We start from the raw sequence: 23,415 nt of genomic DNA on the forward strand, positions 1-23,415 counted from the left end.
CAAGTAGTACTGACATCCTTGCTTGACAGGGCTGGACCACCGAGGCTCAGAAGGTGAGGAACTACTTGTCTGTGTCAGCGACGGCAAAGCCTAAGAACCCCGTAGTCCACCTCCGACTCCAGACAAGATCAAGCCACCCCCTGACTTTCCAACAAGGCTTAGTCAGAAAATGCCATCAGCTCTTCTACCTCCTGCAATGGCCCCTCTGTGCCACTTCATCGTCTGCCTCATCTGCTCTCCCATTTAATGGCCATTTGACTCTCGATTGTCAGTCATTTGGAAAGTTAAGGACGGGTGAAGCTATTACTAATTGATTTTAAAGTAGGAGAAAGAATGGTTCAAGTCTGAAAATTGCATCCTTTGCCATAAAAATAATGGCTATCGTTATTGAATTATTTTCTCCAAGTGACTGGGGCGATGCTGCCTTTAGACCGCATCATCCCTGTGGGAACCGAGGATCGTAAGTTTGAAGTGAGTTGAGCGAGGTCACTGTGTTAGTGACTGTCAGAGAAGGACTATTAGCTGACAAAATCTCATCTTGAAGATGAAGCTGCCGCATCTAATCTTTACAACCACACAGTCTTTAGTAGCCCTACTTTTTTTTTTTCTTTTTGACAGGGTCTCTCTACGTAACCTTGTCTGTCACGGGACTTACTGTAGACCAGCCTGGCCTCAAACTCACAGAAATCTGTTTACCGAAATGCCGAAATTAAAGGTGTGTGCCACCAAGCCTGGTGGTGTCTTTAATTTTTTAAAAGAATTATTTGATTGTTGTGTACACGTATTTCTGTCTGTGAGTGTGGGCCCTATGTAGAAGTGCCTGTAGTGGGCAGAAGATGGGATGAGATTCCATGGACCCAGAGTTTCAGAAAACCATAAGCCACCTGCCATGGGTCCTAGGAATTGAACTTGGATCCTCTTCAGAAGCAAAAGAATGATTAATTGCGGAGCAAACTCTCCAGCTCGGTCTTCAGTTTTGTATGGGGCTTAGTTGGAGGACCCTGCTGCTGAAGGTCTCAGTCCACCATGTCCCGACAGCTCCCCAAACTCTGAGCAAAATGGAGGACTTCCTTCTCCCAGAGGCGTTTTCTACTCTCTGCCTGACCTTATTTGGAAGATGCGCAACTGGGCCTGGCTTATTTTAAGAGTAACCCATGACATAGTTCCCTTCAAACACTCCGCCTGCCGCCCATACGATAAAATTAAGCGTTGTACTTCCACCACAACGATGGGCTTGTGCTACTTAATGCAAACGAAGCCTACTGTGGACTCCTATCAGGCAAACCCCCAGCTGCTGCCCTCTTCCTAAATCTTCCCCTCATCCCTGAAATAAAGTTCAGCTGCTTCTCTGAAGCCGAGCCTGTCAGTCTGTCATCACACAGTACTCACAGACTTCTGAATCCTGTCCTTTGACTCTTCTCCCTCAGCTTTGTGGGCCAGTGATCCCCTGATAAAAGGGGAGACCCATAGGCATATATATATATATATATATATATATATATATATATATATATATATATATACATACATACATATATATATATGTGTGTGTGTGTGTGTGTGTGTATGATATATCATATGATATATCATATAATTTACATTTGACTTTACATTTGACTTTATTAGATAAGTGCCTTGAGATGATTTAATTTTTTCTTCTGCCCATTTTTGTTCTCTTTCCTACAATGTATATTATAAAACAAGCCACACAGAAAAAGCTCAGAGTAACAGAAGCTCAACGGTCTTCTTCCAATGAGAGGCTGCGGGTGTTATGCACAAGCGGCCCAATACCACCAATCATGTTTCTTCTGTCCTGATGCATTGTACTGAGGAACTCTCTCTTATGAAGAAGCCCCATAAACCTTCAAATCTTTGCTACCTTCTCTATTGGCCTGGTACTTCATCAGCGTGGGTCATTCTTGTAACTGTTTTGATACCTGTTGTACTGAGTAGCACAACTCTCTTGAATGCTTGAGGTTACTCTTAACGAAGGCTCAAGTTGGGGGTGGTTCTCTATGTGGAAGAATTGTGGGCTATAATCTGTGCCATCTGGTTACTTGTTATTAAAGCCCTCATCAGCAGAATTCATCTTCTGTCTCCACACTGTCTGGTCTGCATTCTGAGAATTTATAAGGTCCTGATCAAAAGGCCAGTGACAGCCAAGGAAACTGTAAGCAGGAGAGCAAGAGACTTTACATAAACTCTGCCTACAGTTGAGCGCCTGTTTATGATAGCCAGTGGCGACTTGCTCGTGTAGTCATACTTTATTTTAATTAGTTTGTTCTCCCTCACCAAACACCTTCAGAGAAACTGGGCCACACCCCAAGTTAAAAACAGACATGGTTCTCAGCATCGTGAAATCCACAGCCTAGGCAACACATGCGCCTTCTTACAGCATTGAAAAATTCACATGTAAAAACATCTCCAAATGATGTGTGTATTATTTACATACTGTTAATAAGTAGAAATTGCCAACATTTTCTATACAAATAATTTCTTCTAATTCTCAAAATCACACAGGTAGTTTAGAATAACAACAATGTTGGCAGGTTAAGAAAGTGAAGATGAAGCATCTTTTTAAAAAGGATTTGCTTTTGTTAGGGATTTAGCTCAGTGGTAGCGCGCTTGCCTAGCAAGCGCAAGGCCCTGGGTTCGGTCCTCAGCTCCGGAAAAAAAAAAAAGATTTGCTTTTATTTTTTTATCACCCCCCTCTGTGTGTGTGTGTGTGTGTGTGTGTGTGTGTGTGTGTGTCTGTGTGTGTGTGTGTCTGTGTGTGTGTGTGTACTTGCATATGTGCAAATGTGTGTACTGGTGCCTGAGGAAGGTTGAAAATAGTAAATAGTGTTAGATCCTCTGAAGCTGGAGTTACAGGTGGTTATGAACAAACAACCTTGTATGGGGACAGAGAACAAAATTTAGGTCCTGTGGAAGAGCAACACAAACTCTTGGTTGCTAAGCCATCTCTCTAGCCCCATAAAATGAAGTTTTCAGGCATAGAAACCTCACACAGGTAAACCAAATGATAAGTGATAGGTATGAATTTCACCCCAGGTCTTCAATAGGAAAGCTCATTTTATTTCTCAGGATTACTATGATACCACGGTAATGGCACCTTGAATTAATATTTATATTGTCACTGGACTTATAACATCTTTTCACTTCACTCCCCATATTGTATAAACACAAATATTGTATGCATACATATCGACACAGCAGCAATTAGTCCTAGTAAACTGTAACGAGTTGGATTATCTTTTGTCTCTCACTCTAGTCCTCCTCCCCATCACCTTGACTCACCACAGCACTTCCCTGCAACCACAAGATGCAGATGCTCATGATGCTATGATGATCTGAGAAGGTATTTGAATCTGTTTTGAAAGATCTTTCTAGTTGAGTTTAGTAGTAAAAGGAATGTAGTCTTCGTTTACACTACACTTGTTTCTATTTGTTTGAGGGTTTTTGTCTTATTAAAATGGTCTTCTCACGATGCTCCGGGTGCTGGAGTAACAGATGTCACCATGTCTGGCTAGATTCATATTAAAAATAATATCAGTGTCATCCAGTGGATGCAGTCCCTTGCATGTGTAAGCAAGCTGCAGAAGGAACAAACAGATTGGCAGCCGATATCCTAAGCCTCTTGAAGGTTCTCTCTGTAACTTGATCATGTCTAGACAGTCATTGCAGACAGTGTTATCATTAAAACATCTTTTGCTAACATAACAGTATAAACATATCTGAAAGTACTAACACAGCATATTTAGAAACCCCAAAATGTCACATAGCAGGAATTACACGACACATCCCACACTTTTGATAATGTTTAGCAGGATCAGAATGAAACAGATTTCTGAAACTTTATATGTTTTCTGATGCAATATGGGAAAATAATGAATTTTAATTTTTTTTCTTCTTGAAGCCTGATTCAGAAGGACATCTTTTAGCTCATTTTTAATCAGTGTTTTCTAATGGAATCTGTTGATCCAGTAGCGTAACTGTTTCATAGTTAAAACATGAATAAATTTTAAGTACTTATTAAAACTTAATAAGTACTTAACATGAGGTGAAGTCAAAACATGAGGTGATCTCAGTTGAAAGTGAAGGGACTTCTGAAGAGCATGCGTTTCCTGTGAATATACTGTTTGCATGGTGTGGTATTTTTTATTATAGCAAATGTTATTTTTACATCCTTGTAAGTATGAATAATATTATTTTCCATTAAATTTTTGGACTGGTCATTGCAGGCACATAGGGAAAAGCCTATTAATTTTTGTTTATGTTTTACAATATGCAATCTTATTTCCATTACTTTTTCCATTTAATTCATCTGGACTGTCTGAGTAGGCAGCCATCATAATCTGAAAATTAAGACATTTTGCCTTCTCCTTTCCAAAACAGATTTCTCTTGAGACAGAGACAGCGTTAAGCATCTTTGGTAATAGCCAACATCCTTATTTTAATGACATTACTGTGAATTTTTTGCTGACTGTTGGTTTAAAATAAAACCTTTAAGTACAGAACCCGTGGCTGGATGAATCCATCCATGAGCTCCCCCTGCCATGTTGAGATGATCCTCACTGAGAAGGAACAGATTGTTCCAAAGCCAGGAGAGGACGTTGCATGGAAGAAAAAGATATCGCAGAAGAAACTGAAGAAACAAAAACTCATGGCATGGGAATACATTCAGCATAAAATAAATGCAGATAAAGTAAAAAAAAACCCTTTAAGTTAAGGAAATATGGGCTCATCTCTAGGTTACTTGGGGATTTAAGAAGTGACAGGTACTTATTTTGGGGGGATGAAGATTTTGGGGCATTATGTGGCTAAGAGATAGACAGAATAGAGCTCTGTGATTGGCCTAGAGTAGAGAGGATGGTGTCATCAAGAGGGCTACAGTAACAGCGGGCATACAGACCTGAGTAGAGGCTCTGATTCAAAAGGCAGATTGATGCTGATGAAGAGAGAGATGTGAGGAGACTAGATTGTATAGACTTGAGCAGAAACATTGAATTTGAATTCTAAGCTCTAGGGACCTAGACTATACCGGGAGAGGACACAAAGGGAAAACTTAATGAATGGTTTGGGGAATTTCTGACTTCTGGTTTTCTTCTAGTCCTCTGTCTAGAAATCTTGTGTGTAGGCCATGATAATCATGGAATATGAAATAATGAAAGTTTGGTCAGTCAGTCACTCAACCACTCTGTTTGGGAAGAGTCTATGCAGGAAGCCAGTCCAGTAATTCCATGAGTATGAAGTTTGCACGGCTGGTATGTGGAGTCAGATCCAGAATGGAAAAACTGATGTCTGTTACATAGAAATGCCAGCCCAAATGATGACAACATGTGACTGAAAGCATGTGACCAAAGCAAGGAGAGCCTGAGGGAAGGATTACAGGATAGTTTGCAAATATAAGAAGAGGTCAGAGAATTGGGGCAAATAAAATCAAATGGACTTCATCAAAAATAGAGAGACAAAAGGTAACTGAGGTAAAATAAACTCTTCTTAAACTGGCTGAGCTAAACTGGAAGGAACTGAACAGAGCCAGCTGTGGCTCAGGAGACAGGTACAAGTTAGACATGCAGATCTGCAAAGGATGCAAAAACTGCAGTAACTCTGCAGCTGGGAGGCAATGCACCTTTCACGGATCCGGCAAGATGACCAAGCAGCAAGCTCAAGGATGCTTTCCTTAAAGGGGTGGGAGTCTTGACTCTTAGGGGAATGAATGAAAGAGGGGAGATTGAGAGGAGAAGGGGGAGGGGAGGAGGGAGGAAAGAAAAGAGATATTCAAAAAAGCCAGATATAAAGGATTATTAATAGAAAACTTTAAAACACTGAAGTGTAGGGAAATTACAGGATTGGAGATGAAGAGTCGATTGCAACAAAAGGGCCAGATCCTGCACTTAATCTGGGAAAGAGGATGGGCACATAAGCATATATAGAACTGTGCCTAAGGTATATACATAGATACTTTGTGGGAGAAGAAAGGAACTGCCTTGTTTCTCTTTAAGAATAAGTAGAGTCGTTAGACTAAGACATGAAACCAGGTATAAGAATAGATGAAAAAAATAGTTCAATAGTGACTTTAATGTGAAATTTTCCAGAGGCTTAATTAGGAGAAGAAAGAATTGCTGAACATTAATTGGAAGCAGCTGCCTGATCCTATCAAGGGTTAGTGGATGGAGAATGAAGGGCACTCAGTGGGAGACCACTGCCTGCTGGTCTCCAGGGCTTGAGGGATCAGGAGATGACTGACTGGAAAGGCAATGGGATAGAAATACAAGGAGACAGGGGCCTGAGGGTCATGGTAACTCTGCCATCACAGGTGGAGTTTTATACTCAAACCTTGGTAAAAATTCAACAATAATCCAGTTGGTTATTATAGATTGTGTCTGTTCAATATTGATATCTTACATATAAATTAGAAGGAGAGAAGCTAGTGTCATTTCTGTAATATTGGGCACTTGCCCTCCCACACATAAGGAATCTGCCCTGCCGTCCACATTCTCAGCATCAGGGGTTCAGCGACCCATGGTTTATGGTTCAGTGTACTTTCTGTGGCACTGCTGGATTTTCCCCACCCACTAAAGTGAAATGAAGGGAAATTGAGCTGGGAATGAAGAAGTCCAGGTGTTTAGCTTTATTCCTGACATAGAAGTGAGCAATTTGGGTTAGATTGTATCGTCTTTTAGATCTCAATTCACAATAGAAAAAAATATATGGGGAGGGAAGGAAAGAGGAAGAGAAATTAAAACAAGTTTTAAAATGTCTCCACCTTCCCTGAGCTCAACAGGCTGTAATCACATGATTTTCAGATTGAATTTTCTTATTTTTCTTTGGGTGCACATATCTATGTCTGCCTGTGTCTGTGTGTGTTTGTGTGTGGGGTGGGGGTGGGGATGGATGATGTGAGTGCCGTCCATGGCGAAGCCAGACGGGGCTGGCAAATTCCCTGGATCTGAAGTTACAGGTCGTTTTGAGCTGTTCAATGTATGTTCTGGGAATAAGATTTAGGTCCTCTGAAGGACAGGACATGCCCATAATTGCTGAGACATCTCTCCTGCTGCACAAAAGTCCATTGGGAATGGTCTTTAACATTCTTTTTGGATGAGTACTTAAGATGCTCTTTTTCTTCAATTTATTCCATGAGAATTGTTCAGCTTGTTTCCAACAATATCATTCCTTGTTCAAAAACATACTTGTCTTCTTTCTCCTCCTTTCTAACCTTCCATAGCACATGCTTAAAAGGATGAAGACCAGGTTATTTTCAGTACGAATTATTTTCATGATAGAAATATTTGTTTTTCTTCCATGGTTCCATATTATTATTAGGATTGTTCTTCTCTCTCTCTCTCTCTCTCTCTCTCTCTCTCTCTCTCTCTCTCTCTCTCTCTCACTCTCTTTGAGACAACATTTCTCTACATGAGAAACTCACTATGTAGAAGAGCTTGGCTTCCAACTCAGAGATCCATCTAAGTGCACGTGTGAGCTGCCTCCTAAAGCTGTGAGCTACCACTGCCAGGTTACATTATTGTCATTTTGGATTTCTAATTTACTTAAGTCTTTGTTTGTGTCATTTGGTTTTCTGTCACTGTGTCAAATAATCTGTGATAGTCAAGTCAAAAGGAAAGAAATTGTATTTTATCCTATGGTTTTAGAAATTTCATTCCATGGTAACTTGGCAAGACTGATTGGGGCCTTTGTTGGGGCAACACGCAAGGTGGTGTTGGAATCTGTTTAATTCCTAGCCAAAGTGATATCACCAGTTGGTGAAGGTAAAAACAGGGGAAGGTCATTTCCACACCCAGTTACATCTGGATACCTCTAATTGCATCCAATGCGATATACTTTAAAAAGATAAGGATCAATGAATTAGGAAGGGGGTGTTTGAGGGGAATTGAGAAAACTTGGATGGGAATCTGGGGTAGATATAATCATAAATATTTTATATATGTATGAAATTCTCAAAAAGAAAATGAAAAGAAAAGTTCTTATGAAGAGAAAAAGAGAAATTATCCTAAAAATGTCACCATTCTTTAAGAGCAAAAGGATAATTCATTTCAAATTTCAACTCTGAGCAAAATAAATAGACCACTGGAACTCAAGTTTCATCAGAATTAAAGAATCTTAAAATTTAGCATGCAAATATGTAAATTATCTGTCAAATCTTCAGCTGCTCAAAGATGAATTAATGAACATAAGTATATGCCTGAATGGTAAGATTCTTACTGCATGTATGAAAGCACAGAACTTAATCTGTCTACAAAATGACAGGATCTAAAGTGAACACAAAACAAGGAACCACATTGTTTATTGATTTCATTTCATTGACTTGCTGACTTGCTAATACTTTATGCTATATTCTCGTACTCCCTAGCTTTTAATATATATGTATATATATGTATATATAATAAATATAGATGTCCTCTGAGTAATAGGATAATATTTTTTCTAAAAACTATGTGTGTTTCCATTCTATGTGCATCTTATCAGCAAATATAGCATAAAGCACACAAAAATAAAAATATATAAAGAATAAAATGAAGTAAAACAGAAATTACTGCCTATAATGCATATTCTTGAGTTTCATCCCTTTTATTAATAGATTCTCATCACAAATTTAAGGATTTTTCTACTAAAAAGGAAAAATAACAAGACATTGATCACAAAGTAGTTTATGGTTATCAATTTATCCATCTCTGAAGAGAGGAGCCTTAAAATTTGTTGTTGATACTTGAGAAACATTTTATTAAAGAAAATGCAGTACAAAATTCTCTGGGAAGCCAGCCCGATATCCATAATGTACACTATAGATCTGATGACCAGGCTTAATATAGATCTAAATTTTGAGTGTCTAAAATAGTGGGTATACTATTTATTTTTAAAGAAATCTTCTCTAAGTATTTTTTTATTAATACATTAATTTTTTCCTCACAAACCTTGAGGATATTATAATCTAATTCTATCAGTTAATACTTAGATGTAGTTTATTAAATCAATAAAGGTAAAAAAACAAATAAGTATAATTCTGTAGCCACTTGGAAAAACTTAAAGGCAGGTGCACAGACAGAGTGACATAATGTTCCTCAGAGGTTGGGAGAAAAAGCATATCACTCCAGGATAACCACTTGTTATCAAAGAAAACAAATGCCAACAAGTGCTGGTGAGGATGCAGGGAAAGGGGAACCCGTATTCACTGTTGGTAGAAATGTAACCTTGTACAGCCACTGTGGAAGTCAGGACAGGGATTCTTCTGAAAGCTGAAATTGAACTCTATGGCTCAGCTTTACCATATGGTTTTATGTCTGCGTATAGTTCTAGAAGACTCTAAGTCAGCACACTACAGAGACTCTTACTATCCGTGCTGACTGCTGGTCTGTTCACAACAGCCAGGAAACAGGACCAGCCTAAATGTCCATCATCAATAGACAAAGAAAATGCATACACATAATAGAATTTTATGCCAGTCTAAAAATATAAAATTGCAACACGTTGAGAAAATAAAAGCAACTGGAAATTATTATTTTATAATCTGGACACAGAAATTTACTCAGCCCCAAGAGTTAAACTATACACATAAGCATACACACAGACATACATGCATATACATATATGTACATGTGTGTTATAAAACTACACATGTATGTATACATACATATATACATGCATACATATATACACATACATGCATATACATATATGTATATATGTGGTTTATGTGTATCTTCGTATGTATGGGTAGGTCATGAAAAGGAGATTATGAGAGGAAAGAAAGATCTTAGAAGAGATCAGAAATCAGTTGGTAAAGGACTATTTGGGAAAGAAAGGAAGCAAGTCGTAAGTGAGATATAGGGGAGGGCAGTGGAGGAGAAGAACAGTGGAGAGCAAAATATAATGATGCATATATATGAAGACACCCCAATGAAACCTATCACTTTACATGCTAACCTAGAAAATTAATGTGTATGGTTTTAAACATTGAAAACTCATACCACATTTGCTCGTGTACTCTTCAGAATATGCCCACCAGCTTTCATTTCTTTTCAACTTTATTTTCTCCATATATACATTTAGCATACATTTTAAGCTATATTTTTTAGTCAGCACACAAAACAATGTTTCAGTTTGACATTTCCATACATCCATATCAATGTGCATTGTATTGTCCCTATACTAACCTCCTCGTCCTTCCTTTCCCTACTAGTACAATTCTTCCTCCCAAATGTATATACTATATAGTACATAGATGTGTATACATGTGGTATATCTGAATTTAAAATTCTGCATAAAAGAGACATTTCTCTTTCTTATTCTCTCCTTAAGTTCCCAACTTCCCTTTTCCTCTTCTACCTCTAGCTCTTTCTTCTCCCCTATACAGTGTGCCTTCTATTTTCATTGCTCTCTCTTGTTCACCGTCTCTGTCTCCTCTCTCATACAACACACACACACACACACACACACACACACACACACACACACACACACACACATCTTTTGGAGGTAGGCCAGTACTCTTTCCTTCTTGCACAACAAGCTGGCTCACAATTGTTGTCTAGTTTTCCTACCCTGACCCAAGAATCAGCTATGTTTTCAAGAAGCTCTTGAAATTCCTTATCTCTGAATCTTAGTAAGATTTATCATCACATAAGTGCCTGGAGCTAGTGCCAATTTGCAGATGGCCCTTTTTATGCATTTGAATCTTCTCATATTCATTTACCTATCACGGTGCCCACAAATCAAGTCTAACAGTGACTGTAGAGCTCATCAGTTATCAGTGTCATGTGTCTCACCAGATGTATGCCATTTATATACTATATGCAGTGTTCAATATTATTCTCTTCTAATCAGAATTCTGGTGGTCAGAAATTATTTAATATCTCTTCTACAAAATAGGCAATGAAACCCTATGGTTCTGAACCTAATATAGATTAGTGTATATTTCTTAACCAGTACTTTCTAAATATATTTTCTAGCTTATCTAGCCTGAAATATGTTCCAACATTTTTAGACTTGGACAGCTGGACACAGCTAAATGCAAGCTATTCCCCACCCCCATGAGCCATATGCTCTGGGAATTACCCTGTTGACAGATTTATAGCCTTTTGCTGTGATCAAGAGGAAAGTAGGTGAGACTCTAAAGTCTGCCTCACATAATCCAGGCACAAGGAGGCAAAGCAAAAATTTATTGCCACTTCTCTGGTCTTATGAATACAAAATAGAAAGCAGATTGTTGAGATGGTATTTTTGAGTGAGTACCTTTTCCTAAAATGCCCCTTTGTTTGATTCACATATACATTTAAAATATTACAGTTATTCCAGGAGCACTGAGTTTGTTTATGGGACTCCAACATCTGAATACTTCAGCAAAATCCTAACACTGAAAACCTTGAGAAAGGGTCTTTTTGCTTTTACTAACCCCATTACCTCTGTACTGCAGTGCATTCTCTTCAGTGATAGGTTTCTTCACTAATGGTCTAAAACACGAGTTTTCTTGTCAATTTTCCTAATTTTAATGGATTATATTCTACTAGAAGACAAGAAATGGATGCATATAAGAGTCCAGATGTGCTGGGGAAGGAGCTCACTCAAAATTATGTCTGAGCATGGAGAACTGCTCTGCTGTTTAAAATCAAATTCTTCAAACCTTTATTTCAACAGTTCTGCTTCTGCGTTATTGAAAAGAAACATCTGATAACCTTATTTTCTGTGTAATCCGAATGGGTCACACTGCTCACGTTTTCCTCCACTTGATCACATACAGTGTTTGTAGCTCCATTGACCCAAGTGAGATAGAGAAAGGAAAAATGAAGGCTCACAATAAAAATTGTAGCAACACTATTGGGTGTCACGTGCCTATCAAATGTTTCCTTGTGTTTTATTTTTTTTAACACACTGAGTCCACTTACCGCTGCCTATATGTGTATGTATGAATACAGGACTCTCTTTTGGAACATGGGTAGCCTTTCAGGGTTTACATATCTGAATAAAACTAAACTAATTCTCTCTTCTCCAGTAGCCATCAATGACTCCTCAACCTAAGTTAGAACATTAGGAGAACTTGCTCTATCCAAGCTGAGATTTTGGCTGACTTTGTCTCATGCAGGTCTTGTGTAAGTAAACAGTAACAATTACTGAGTTTGTGTATGCAATAGTATTCTCGTGCCTAGAACATACTATTTTGTTCTATGTGATCATTACCTTTGTTTTTTACAGACATTTTATCTATCCCCTTTTCTGAAATATTCCCTGAGACCTGGAGGTAGGGTGCGTGCTATAGCTATCCCATTTAAAGCTGAAAAGCCCATAGTCTTTTGTTCTCTGCACTCAGACTACTCCTGTGATTCTCTATTCTAACCATAGCTCACGGTCAAAAGAAGTTTCTCTGATGAGGGTTGAGAGCTGCCCTAATCTTTAGGTACAAAAATAAGAACTTTGGGGGTTAGTTTATTACTATGTCCAACCAACAGTATAGTAGTACTAGGTTCTCACCTTGACCTTTGATCTAACCAGCCATGAAGGTTTAGCCTAGTTAGCGATACTAAGCATGGATTCCATCTTGTGGAGTGGGCTTTAAATCTAATCAGGAAACGGTTTGTTACTGCTACAATGTTCTTGCCACTATTGCACCAGCAGACACATCTTGTCAGAGCATCCACCATTATAGTTCCCAGAGATCACAGTGGACTAAGAAAGACTGTTGATGGTTTCACTCCCCCAGCAGCATGCATAGCAACTTCTGGCATTATGAAAGCCAGCCAGAAGAAAGGGAAACTTTGGGTTTGTTCTACCTTGATCTCTTCATTTTCTGTGATTCAATTATCTGGTGTTTTTAGGAATAAAGTCTTACTATTAAGCTTTGGAAAAATGTTAAGAAAAATGGCAATAGCCTGAAATGTTTGGTGTGTGTCTATAGTATTCCACTGACCAACAACTAAACAACAGGTAATTCACAGCTATGAATAGTATATAGCATCTGGAGAAACACTGTCTTGATTATAGGTTAATGCCTTTAAACTCTGTTGTGTGTGTGTGTGTGTGTGTGTGTGTGTGTATAAACTTCTATATCAGTAGATTTCCATATGGATTTTTTAAAGGTCTTCAGTGTTTGTTTTCCTTCTCCTTATGCTTTTCTCTTTTACTCTCATCTCCACCTATTTAGTTCTTCCTGTGACTTCACTCCTTATTTCCCTTCCATAAGATTTGTATTCTATTCCCCTAAACTGGAAATCTACCCCTCATAGTTCCTTACTAATTCCCTGCCTTGTGTGGAGGATCCGAATTAAACACCCATATCTAAAGATTCTAATTTAGCATCCACATAGGGAAATATTATTTCTAATTACATCAGTTGCCCTGAAATTTTTGTAATTTCATTTTCTTTATAGTTGAACAATACACAGTTATATATAGTGTCACATTTTAATAATCCATTTATCAATTGCTAGATATCTAGGCTGTTTCTATTTCCTTGCCATAGAGAATAGAGCAACAAATGTGAATGAAAAAGTATCCCTGCAGTCTGACATTTCTATGGATTTCTCCCAGACAATGAGTCAAGGAGAAATTCCTGAGGGTACTTGCAAATGTTTAACTTCTTTCACTAATAATGGCATCAGAACATCAAGTAAGGATGTGCCATAAGGCCTTCCTTAAACACGCAACCCATCAGAGGACTTTAAAGGCAGATGGTGATTTCTTATTGCAGATTTGTACACAGGGCATATAGTCAGAAATGATAGAAAAGAAGGAGTGTACAAACACAAGCCTGGGTAGCAGCAACTGCAATGGAAATCTGTGAATGCAATGGCTCAAATATAGAGGCTTTAGAAAGTCATAGTTTTGGTATTACTTTCGGTCTTATCTATCAAGTTCAAAGCCCAAGGAGCAATTATAACAGAACAAATGGCAGAGTGTGCCGTTGTAAAGTTCTCCTAAAGCTCCACATTCCAGCAACACCAGTTCCAGCCAAAGGCACAGTCTGGTGGAGGTATTAGTGTTCAAGCTTAGAGGCTCAGACATTTCCTCACTCCATAGATGAGGACTGAGAATTATTAACTTATTCACTCTAGCCAAACACGTTTCCTTCTGCTGGATTCCTTCCAGAGACCATGACCATTTACCACCAGGTCAATTTTCCTAATGTCTAGATCCAGCATCTTGATATAATTTATATATTTTCTCTTGATCAGAACGAATATACATTATGTAATAGTAATATTAGACTATATAGTAGTAATATGATTGAAAGTAGTATATTCTTGATTGTGCATCTTCCTCTGTCAAGGAAACACTATTGAATCAAAGGCAATAAGATTTTAGAGAATACATTTTCTGAAGTAAAAATACATCTTGCTGATTCAACCACATCAACCCTTTTATTACAAAAAGGACATTTTTGTGTTAATACTAAATATTATAAGTATAATATTATAGTTTTTAAATGTAAAGAATGGGGGACTCTTAGCCAGGTGTGGCAACACCTACCTATAATTTCAGCTCTAGGTAGAGAGAGTCAAGAAAATCACCTTGAGTTTGAGACCATTATGGGCTACACAATGAGCAATGGGATAGCATAAACTATAGAATGAGGTCCTTTCTATCTCCAAACTAATACAAGAGAGGTGGCTCTTTATGTGTATTCATGTACGTAGAATTTTTTAGATGATACTGAACTTAATTGTACCCCAAAAAAGGCGTTACAAAAAAATTTCCCTCTTTACAGATTATTGCTCTGCAAAATGATAGCATTTCCTCCACAGAACAAGGAAGGCTCTATGGAGAAAATTCTGCCTTTGGACAGCTTTCCTGAAAACCACATCAACACAAGGATGATTGGCAACAAATTATCTGTGGATAGAAAAGGCAATGCGACTGTCATGCAAAATGATGGCATAAGTTAAACTTCTTGTCAACAACGTCTAGATTAATTATGTTACTTCGCACATAAGGCCATATGTTATTTAGAATGAAATAAGGAGAAATTTCTCACTCTAAAGATATTCTGCCACATTTGGTTTAATGCATTTGCTAACATAAGTGCTTGGTAACACACTCACTTTCTGGGAGTATCCAACTATGGTGTGGTCTTCTATTGAATTGTTGTTATAGGCATCACATAGTTCACAGATAACAAGTAACTGAAGTACCCAAATGTGGCTGCTTACACTCTTTGATGTCTTGTTAGTCAAAACCCTGGGTACTGAGAACAGTATCCTGCTGGTATAAAGGATGCCTTTAAAGCATTTTGAGTATATTATTATCTTTCAAGTTAAAATTTAGTGTGTGGAATTATGCAGCTGTTGCTGTTTGGCCAACAAGCCTTTTGGACAACATTGATGAATTTATCTTCTTTAACTGCTTCTGTTGTCTTATGTTGCTGGAATTGAAGAAATAGTTGGATGTTATTGGGTTTGATCATCTCTTTTCTTAGATTAAAAAAACCCCAAAAGGTGGTCAAAGTGCAGAGAATATGTATAAATGGTGTGTTCAGCCACAACTATAACATTTATAATCCACTCACTGTAGTCTTATTACTCTAAGCCCAGCCAACTCAGGGACCATCATAGAAGGAGGATGGAAAGATGGTAAGAGTCAGTGGTCAGGGAAGAGCAGAGTAAAACAGTGTGTTCGGGACATGACAGAAACATTGCTTTCATAAACTCAAAGCAATCGTAGCTGCCTGCAAAAGACCTGCAGAGTATCAAGCCAGTCAACATTCTAGTGTGGAATGGGAAGTGGTTCATAAGATTGCACCCCAACTTAGACAGTTAATGTCTTCTGGGGAACAGAAATCAGTTTTCTTTAAGGGTGTGTTTCATGATATGTCTATCATGCTCCAGAGGATTGCCCTACAGCAAGGAATGAAGGCGTAAAACCATCTGGACTGTATGGATTAATTTTTCATCTTTTTTAAATAATTTTATTTTTCTTGGATATTTTATGTAGTTACATTTCAAATGCTATCCCCTTTCCCCGCTTTTCCACAACCCCTCCCCCCTTTCTCTGCTTCTGTGAGAATGCTCCCGTTCCCACCCGTCCACTCCCACCTCAACACCCTGGCATTACCCTACATTGGGGAAACGAGCCTTCACAGAACCAAGGGCTTCTCCTCCTATTGATGCTAGACGATGCCATCCTCAGCCACACGTGTGGCTGGAGCCATAGGTACTTCATGTGTACTCAGTGGTTGGTGGTTTGGTCCCTGGGAGCTCTGGTGTGGTTTGGTTGGTATTGTTGTTCTTCGTATAGCACTGCAAACCCCTTCAGCTCCTTCAGTCCTTTCTCTAACTCCTCTACTGGGCCCTCATTGTTCAGTCCAATGGTTAACTGCAAGCATCCTCATCTGTATCATTAGGGCTCTGGCAGAGCCTCTCAGGAGACAACCATATCTGGCTCCTGTCAGCATACACTTCTTGGTATCAGCAATCGTGTCTGGATTTGGTGGCTGCATATGGGCTCAATCTCCAGGTGGGGCAGTCTCTGGATGACCTTTTTCTTCAGTCCTTTATTTTTTAAGGCAAGAAATTGGGATCTCAGAGGTGTTAGGGAAGATGAGGGAGGGAATTATAATCAAAATATATTTCATGACATTCTCAAAGAACTAACAAAATATTCTTATAAAAGAATTCATAAGTGACAAATGTAGACTCAGACTGAAATACCTGGTCAAATCTCTCACCTTGCTGCTAGTGGAATCGTTTCTTGGCCTTGTGGTTAAGTTCAGGTGTTTGATAGAAAAAGTTCAAAGAAAATTATTTCTACTCCTTTTTTTCTGTTGCTGGTGATTTTTTTTTTTTACCTCTTGCTCTTGTTTTGAGACATAGACTCACTCCACAGCCCAAGCTGTTCTAGAACTTACTGTGTAACCCAGGAGAGCTGAGTGGGCCCTGCTTCAGCCTTCCATGTTCTGGGTTACAAAACAAACAACAAAAGATTATTATACCTGTCATTTTTTTCTTTAAAATGATGATGAGGCTAACATCATTTTGTATACTCTGAACTAAGGCTCAGGAGAGAGCAGGAGGAATGTTGGTTCATATCATTATGAAGGACTACCGTAACCTGCCATCTTAGGAATGTGCGGCTTTGGGGAAGAAGGGGGAGGAAGGGGGAGGAAGGGGAGGAAGGGGGACAGACAATGAGGACTCAGAAAACAGTATGAGGCTGGTCTTTCGAATGCATGCACAGAGGAGGGACCAGTGACACAAGCACTCCTCTGTGGCTGGCAGTTAATGTCTGCCGGTGAGCAAAAATGAATGAATGAATGAATGAATGAATGAATGAATAAATAAATAAATAAATCTATCTACGGGACAATGACATAACCATAATAGCTGGGAAAATGAAGGCATATTTAAAAAGAATAATGGCATCATACAGGAAGAGAAAAATTCAGAGAACTCCTCAACAAAAGGAAAGAAAGCAAGTGTCTAAAAACAGCTCATTCTCAATGTAACAGGGTATCCAGAGGGCAGAAGAATTACAAACAAATCCTCCAAAAAATTGAATTTATGGTAATATAACGTGAGGACATCATCACAAAGGGACTAAGTACTCAACAACCAGGAGAGGAGGAGGAAAGCTGTGCTCTTCAGAAATACATTAAAAAAAAAAACCTTTAGGTAGCAAAAGTTGAGAGATTTCTTGATGAAAACTGCCTCCAGCCCTGCTATCATCGTGTTAGCCTCTATGGTTGGAGATTGAAGGAGTCACTGATACCATCCAGACATCAAAGCAGAAGGTGAATGCCCCAAGTCTGATAGAGTGTCAGACACATGAGGAGAAGCAAAGGCATGTTTTCTGTGAGTGCCAAGGGCACGCTCCCTTGGGTAAAGGGAGGACAGCTGTCTAGTGGCTCCCTGATGGGGTTATCCTGACTTTTTTATGTTTTGCAATCTTCTCATCTTTATTGAACTGTAGGATAAAAATAGCAGTGCCGTTAGGACTATACAATCTTTTTTAATCCTTCACATGACATGGTTTTTAATAGACTGTGCTCACGCTCACCTCATGTGCTCATGTGTTCGTACCATTTGAGCAGCTGTGTGCCACAATAAAATCCACTTTCACTTTGGCCCCAGCTATCCGTCAGTTCAGTGTGATCCCAACTATGTTACCTCCCTCTAGGCTAAAACCTGATTTGGTCTCTAAGCGTCAGCTCTGCTTGCCATTTTAGTGCCTCCCTCTGCTTTTCAACCTTTCTAAGGCTTACTTATTTCGATTTTATGCATATGAGTGTTTCTCTCTCTCTCTCTCTCTCTCTCTCTCTCTCTCTCTGTGTGTGTGTGTGTGTGTGTGTGTGTGTGTGTGTGTGTGCCTGCATGTGTACATTTGTGTAGAAGTTAGAAGTGAATGTGTTTTATCCAAAAAAGCCAGAAGAGGGTGTCAAATTCCATAGAACTGGGGTTACACTGTATTGAGCCACCATGTGGGTGCTAGGAACTGAACCTTGATCTTCTACAAGAGCAGTAAGTGCTTTTAACTACTGAAGTGTCCCTCCATCCCCCTCTAAACATCTACATGAGTGCAAAAAAAAAAAAAAGGGTACATGCTCCAAAGTTTTCTGCCTTGTTCTCTGTGCTTTTTTATACTAATCCCATCATTGAAAATTATCTTATAGCTCTTGAGATATGTTGGACGTAAACTCTAGTATTTTCCTGATTTCCCAATATCTTGGATGAATTCATACATTAGATAAGAAAAATGGGGGTAACCCAATCACAGAAAAACACACATGGTATGCACTCATTGATAAGTGGATATTAGTCCAAATGCTCGAATTGCCCTAGATGCACAGAATACATGAAACTCAAGAAGGATGACTAAAATGTGAGTGCTTCACTCCTTCTTTAAAAGGGGAACAAGAATACCCTTGGCAGGGAATAGGGAGGCAAAGTTTAGAACAGAGGCAGAAGGAACCATTAAGAGCCTGCCCTACATGTGGCCCATACGTATACAGCCACCAAACTAGATAAGATGGATGAAGCAAAGAAGTGCAGGCTGACAGGAACCGGATGTAGATCTCTCCTGAGAGACACAGCCAGAATACAGCAAATACATAGGTGAATGCCATCATTAAACCACTGAACTGAGAATGGGACCCCTGTTGAAGGAATCAGAGAAAGGACTGAAAGAGCTTGAAGGGGCTTGAGACCCCATATGAACAACAATGCCAAGCAACCAGAGCTTCCAGGGACTAAGCCACTACCTAAAGACTATCCATGGACTGACCTTGGACTCCAACTGCATAGGTAGCAATGAATAGCCTAGTAAGGGCACCAGTGGAAGGGGAAGCCCTTGGTCCTGCCAAGACTGAACCCCCAGTGAATGTGATTGTTGAGGGGAGGGTGGTAATGGGGGGAGGCTGGGGAGGGGAACACCCATATAGAAGGGGAGGGGGGAAGGTTAGGGTGATGTTGGCCTAGAAACCAGGAAAGGGAAAAATAATTGAAATGTAAATAAGAAATACCCAATTTAATAAAGATGGAGAAAAAATGGGGGTAAGACTGAAGCAGAAGTCGAGATCACATATCTTAGTAATGCCTGGATTGTAAACTACAATCTATTGAAACTGTCTCCAGTGGTCAATAGTCATCATTTATTTTCAACTCAACACAAAAGCAGCCTTCTACCCACTTTGCATGGGATGGGGTCATAGGATGTTTCTATTTTCAGTTTTGCCAGGAACTCTTTGTTCTTCAAAGAGTACTAACTGCGCTCTCACTGACTTGTGTAAGAGCGTTCTTGGCTCCACTTCTGTGCTGTTGTTTCACTGCATCTTGTTTTGCCTCAGTTGTTCTAGCAGGGATGAGATAACACCCAGTTGCTTTGATTTGAATTTCCCTCATCTCTAACAGTACCAAGCATTTTTTTTCCTTTTTGCCATCCGTATACTTCTTATAAGGATGACTACTTGGATCATTTGCTTCTTTTTAAACTTTTTCGGTTAAATTTTAAGTTCCTTATATATTCTGGATATTAATCCTTTGTTGGACAACTTTTTTTTCCTTTTTTTCTTTATTAACTTGAGTATTTCTTATTTACATTTCAAATGTTATTCCCTTTCCCGGTTTCCGGGCCAACATCCCCCTAACCCCTCCACCTCCCTTTCTCTATAGGTGTTCCCCTCCCCATCCTTCCCCCATTACCACCCTCCCCCCAACAATCACATTCACTGGGGGTTCAATCTTAGCAGGACCAAGGGCTTCCCCTTCCACTGGTGCTCTTACTAGGCTATTCATTGCTACCTATGCAGTTGGAGCCCAGGGTCAGTCCATGTATAGTCTTTGGGTAGTGGCTTAGTCCCTGGAAGCTCTGGTTGCTTGGCATTGTTGTTCATATGGGGTCGGGAGCCCCTTCAAGCTCTTTCAGTCCTTTCTCTGATTCCTTCAACGGGGGTCCCGTTCTCAGTTCAGTGGTTTGCTGCTGGCATTCCCCTATGTATTTGCTGTATTCTAGCTGTGTCTCTCAGGAGAAATCTACATCTGGTTCCTGTCAGCCTGCACTTCTTTGCTTCATCCATCTTGTCTAATTAGGTGGCTGCATATGTATGGGCCACATGTGGGGCAGGCTCTGAATGGGTGTTCCTTCTGCCTCTGTTTTAATCTTTGCCTCCCTATTCCCTGCCAAGGGTATTCTTGTTCCCCTTTTAGAGAAGGAGTGAAGCATTCACATTTTGATCATCCGTCTTGAGGTTCATGTGTTCTGTGCATCTACGGTAATTCAAGCATTTGGGCTAATATCCACTTATCAATGAGTGCATACCATGTGTGTTTTTCTGTGATTGGGGTACCTCACTCAGGATGATATTTTCCAGTTCCCTCCATTTGCCTATGAATTTCATAAAGTCATTGTTTTTGATAGCTGAGTAATATTCCATTGTGTAGATGTACCACATTTTCTGTATCCATTCCTCTGTTGAAGGGCATCTGGGTTCTTTCCAGCTTCTGGCTATTATACATAAGGCTCCTATGAACATAGTGGAGCATGTGACTTTTTTATATGTTGGGGCATCTTTTGGGTATATGCCCAAGAGAGGTATAGCCGGGTCCTCAGGTAGTTCAATGTCCAATTTTCTGAGGAACCTCCAGACTGATTTCCAGAGTGGTTGTACCAGTCTGCAATCCCACCAACAATGGAGGAGTGTTCCTCTTTCTCCACATCCTCGCCAGCATTTGCACAATTTTTGGACAAATGTTTTCTGACAGTAATTTGGTTGATTATTTTCTTGGTGTGTAGGAGCTTTTTAATACAATATAATCCATTTTTTCTATTCTTGACTTTGTTTTTATTTCTTTTGAGAACATATGGCATAGAAATATCATTGCCTAAACTGATGTATTGAAATGTTTCTTCTATATTTTCTTCTAGTACCTTCATAACTTTAGTACACAGTGTTAAATTTTTTATTCATAGTGGCATAAAAAGACACACAGCCAGTGGAATAGATCCCACAAATAAAACCAGGCAACTACTGCCAATTGCTTCTTGACAAAAGTGCCAAGAATATATTTCAGAGTGAAAAGCTGGAGCTGGAGGGATGGTTCAGTCAGTGCCTGATGTAAAGATATGAGGACCTAAGTTCAGAACTCCAGAACCCATGCAAAAGCTGGGTGAAAGGAAATTTTCTATAACCCCGACTACAGGAGACTATGGATAGAGAGTATAAGGACAGAGGGTCCCTGGACTTCATTGGTCAGCTGGCCTAGCCAAGAAACCTGTCTCAATAAATAAGGTGGGGTCTATAGAGAAGATACCTGTGTTACTTTTGTGTCTTTTCTGATAAAAAGAAAAATGGCCTGCAGAAGCATGGGAGATATGGCGGCCGAAGAATGGGGCTGATCCATTGCATTGCAAAATGAGACCAGAAGCAGAAAGAAAGAACAGGAAATAGGGCCAGGTTATAACACTTTCATGACCATCTCCTGGAACTACTTACAGAGTCTCCATTTCCTAGGAGTTCCATGAGTTTCTCAAATGAAGAGCAAGTGCTACAGTGGAATTACACATCCAAATCACATCTGACATTCACTTCTAGCTTCTCCTCTCTCTCTGTCTCTCTCTGTCTCTCTCTGTCTCTCTCTCTCTGTCTCTCTCTCTGTCTCTGTCTCTCTCTCTCTCTCTCTCTCTCTCTCTGTGTCTCTCTCTCTCTGTATGTGTGTGCATGTGGGTGTGTATACACACCCACATGAACATATAAACATAAAACACACATAAATGAACACACTCATTCTATTTGTGTACACACCCACATGAACACATAAACACACATACACACACGCACACACACACACACACACACACACACACTCACAAAGGAAAAGGAGAGCCTCTTTAATAAATGGTGGCTGAGCAAAATGGTTATCTATATGTACCCATCTCTTCCTGCAGAAAAAAAAGGAACTCTAAGGCCAAAATGAGTTTACTTTTTATTTCAATTTATTTTCCTATTAGGTGCTTTTAGACATTGCCTTTCCTTTAAGACTACATTGAAAAACTGATACATTATAGTTACATTTGATGGTAGCATCCTCACAGTTTCTTTGGACACCTCCTTTTTCCCAGTACCCACAATGTCCTCCTGCCCCACAATGTCTACTGCTGTGAGTTCCCCTGGGCATGATCTACCTGGTGATTTTCACTTGCCCCGGGGCAGCATTTCAAGGACTAGATATGCCTCTTTTTATTTACAAATTAGACAGAAATTTCCAGCTTTCTCTTCCCCTTTTCACCTAGTAGGTGATTTACAACTTCTGATTCATTTAAAGTTCTAGCATACATTACGGGCAGATTGAGTCATTTCTAGCAGCACACATTTCAATACAGAATGTATGATAGATGTCTCTGCCTGGTGTCGCAGAGACAAGAACTTGTTCCCTAGCCATTGGGATTTTAAGCACTCTGGCAGGTGATGGCAGCAAGAGAACGCCTTCTTGACCTAAATAGAAAGGCTTTGTCTGCCCCAAAGTTACTCCTGGTTGTGATCAATCAAACTGTCTCTGGTGTTTCATATAATAGGGAGATTTTAAGTGAGGCTTCATGTACTAATCCAAATTTTATTTTCACAGGAAAAAAAAACACTTTAACAAATGACAATCTTCCTTTCAATTTCCCTAGATATAAATGATGTTCACTTACTGTTTCTAGGTTGCACGACCATACGTACACCTATGTATATATGGGGGTATGTAGGAAACTAAAGGCAGGTCTGCAACATTCCAGGGAGAGCTACAAATGGCCAGTTTAACTTCTGTGGTCTGTCTTGGATGTTGGTTGTCTCAGCAGATGTGTGGGACTGTGCACTGTGGCATACTGCTCCTCCCTATTCATGGCTTCCTTCTGTGCTGACTTTCTTCACTGAAATCAGCTCTATCATAAAAGGCTATCAGTAGCCGTCCATGAACTTTACCCACAGTCCATTAC

The 23,415-nt window shown here is 39.5% G+C and overlaps 1 pseudogene; it reads left to right on the plus strand.

The window, feature by feature from the left end:
- Positions 1–417: 417 nt before the first annotated feature.
- Positions 418–23,415, plus strand: part of Hnrnpa1-ps30 (heterogeneous nuclear ribonucleoprotein A1, pseudogene 30) — a 53,603-nt pseudogene continuing 30,605 nt past the window's right edge.

Source organism: Rattus norvegicus, chromosome 11, assembly GCF_021556685.1.
Source record: "Rattus norvegicus strain SHRSP/BbbUtx chromosome 11, alternate assembly SHRSP_T2T, whole genome shotgun sequence".
Lineage (NCBI taxonomy): Eukaryota > Metazoa > Chordata > Mammalia > Rodentia > Muridae > Rattus > Rattus norvegicus.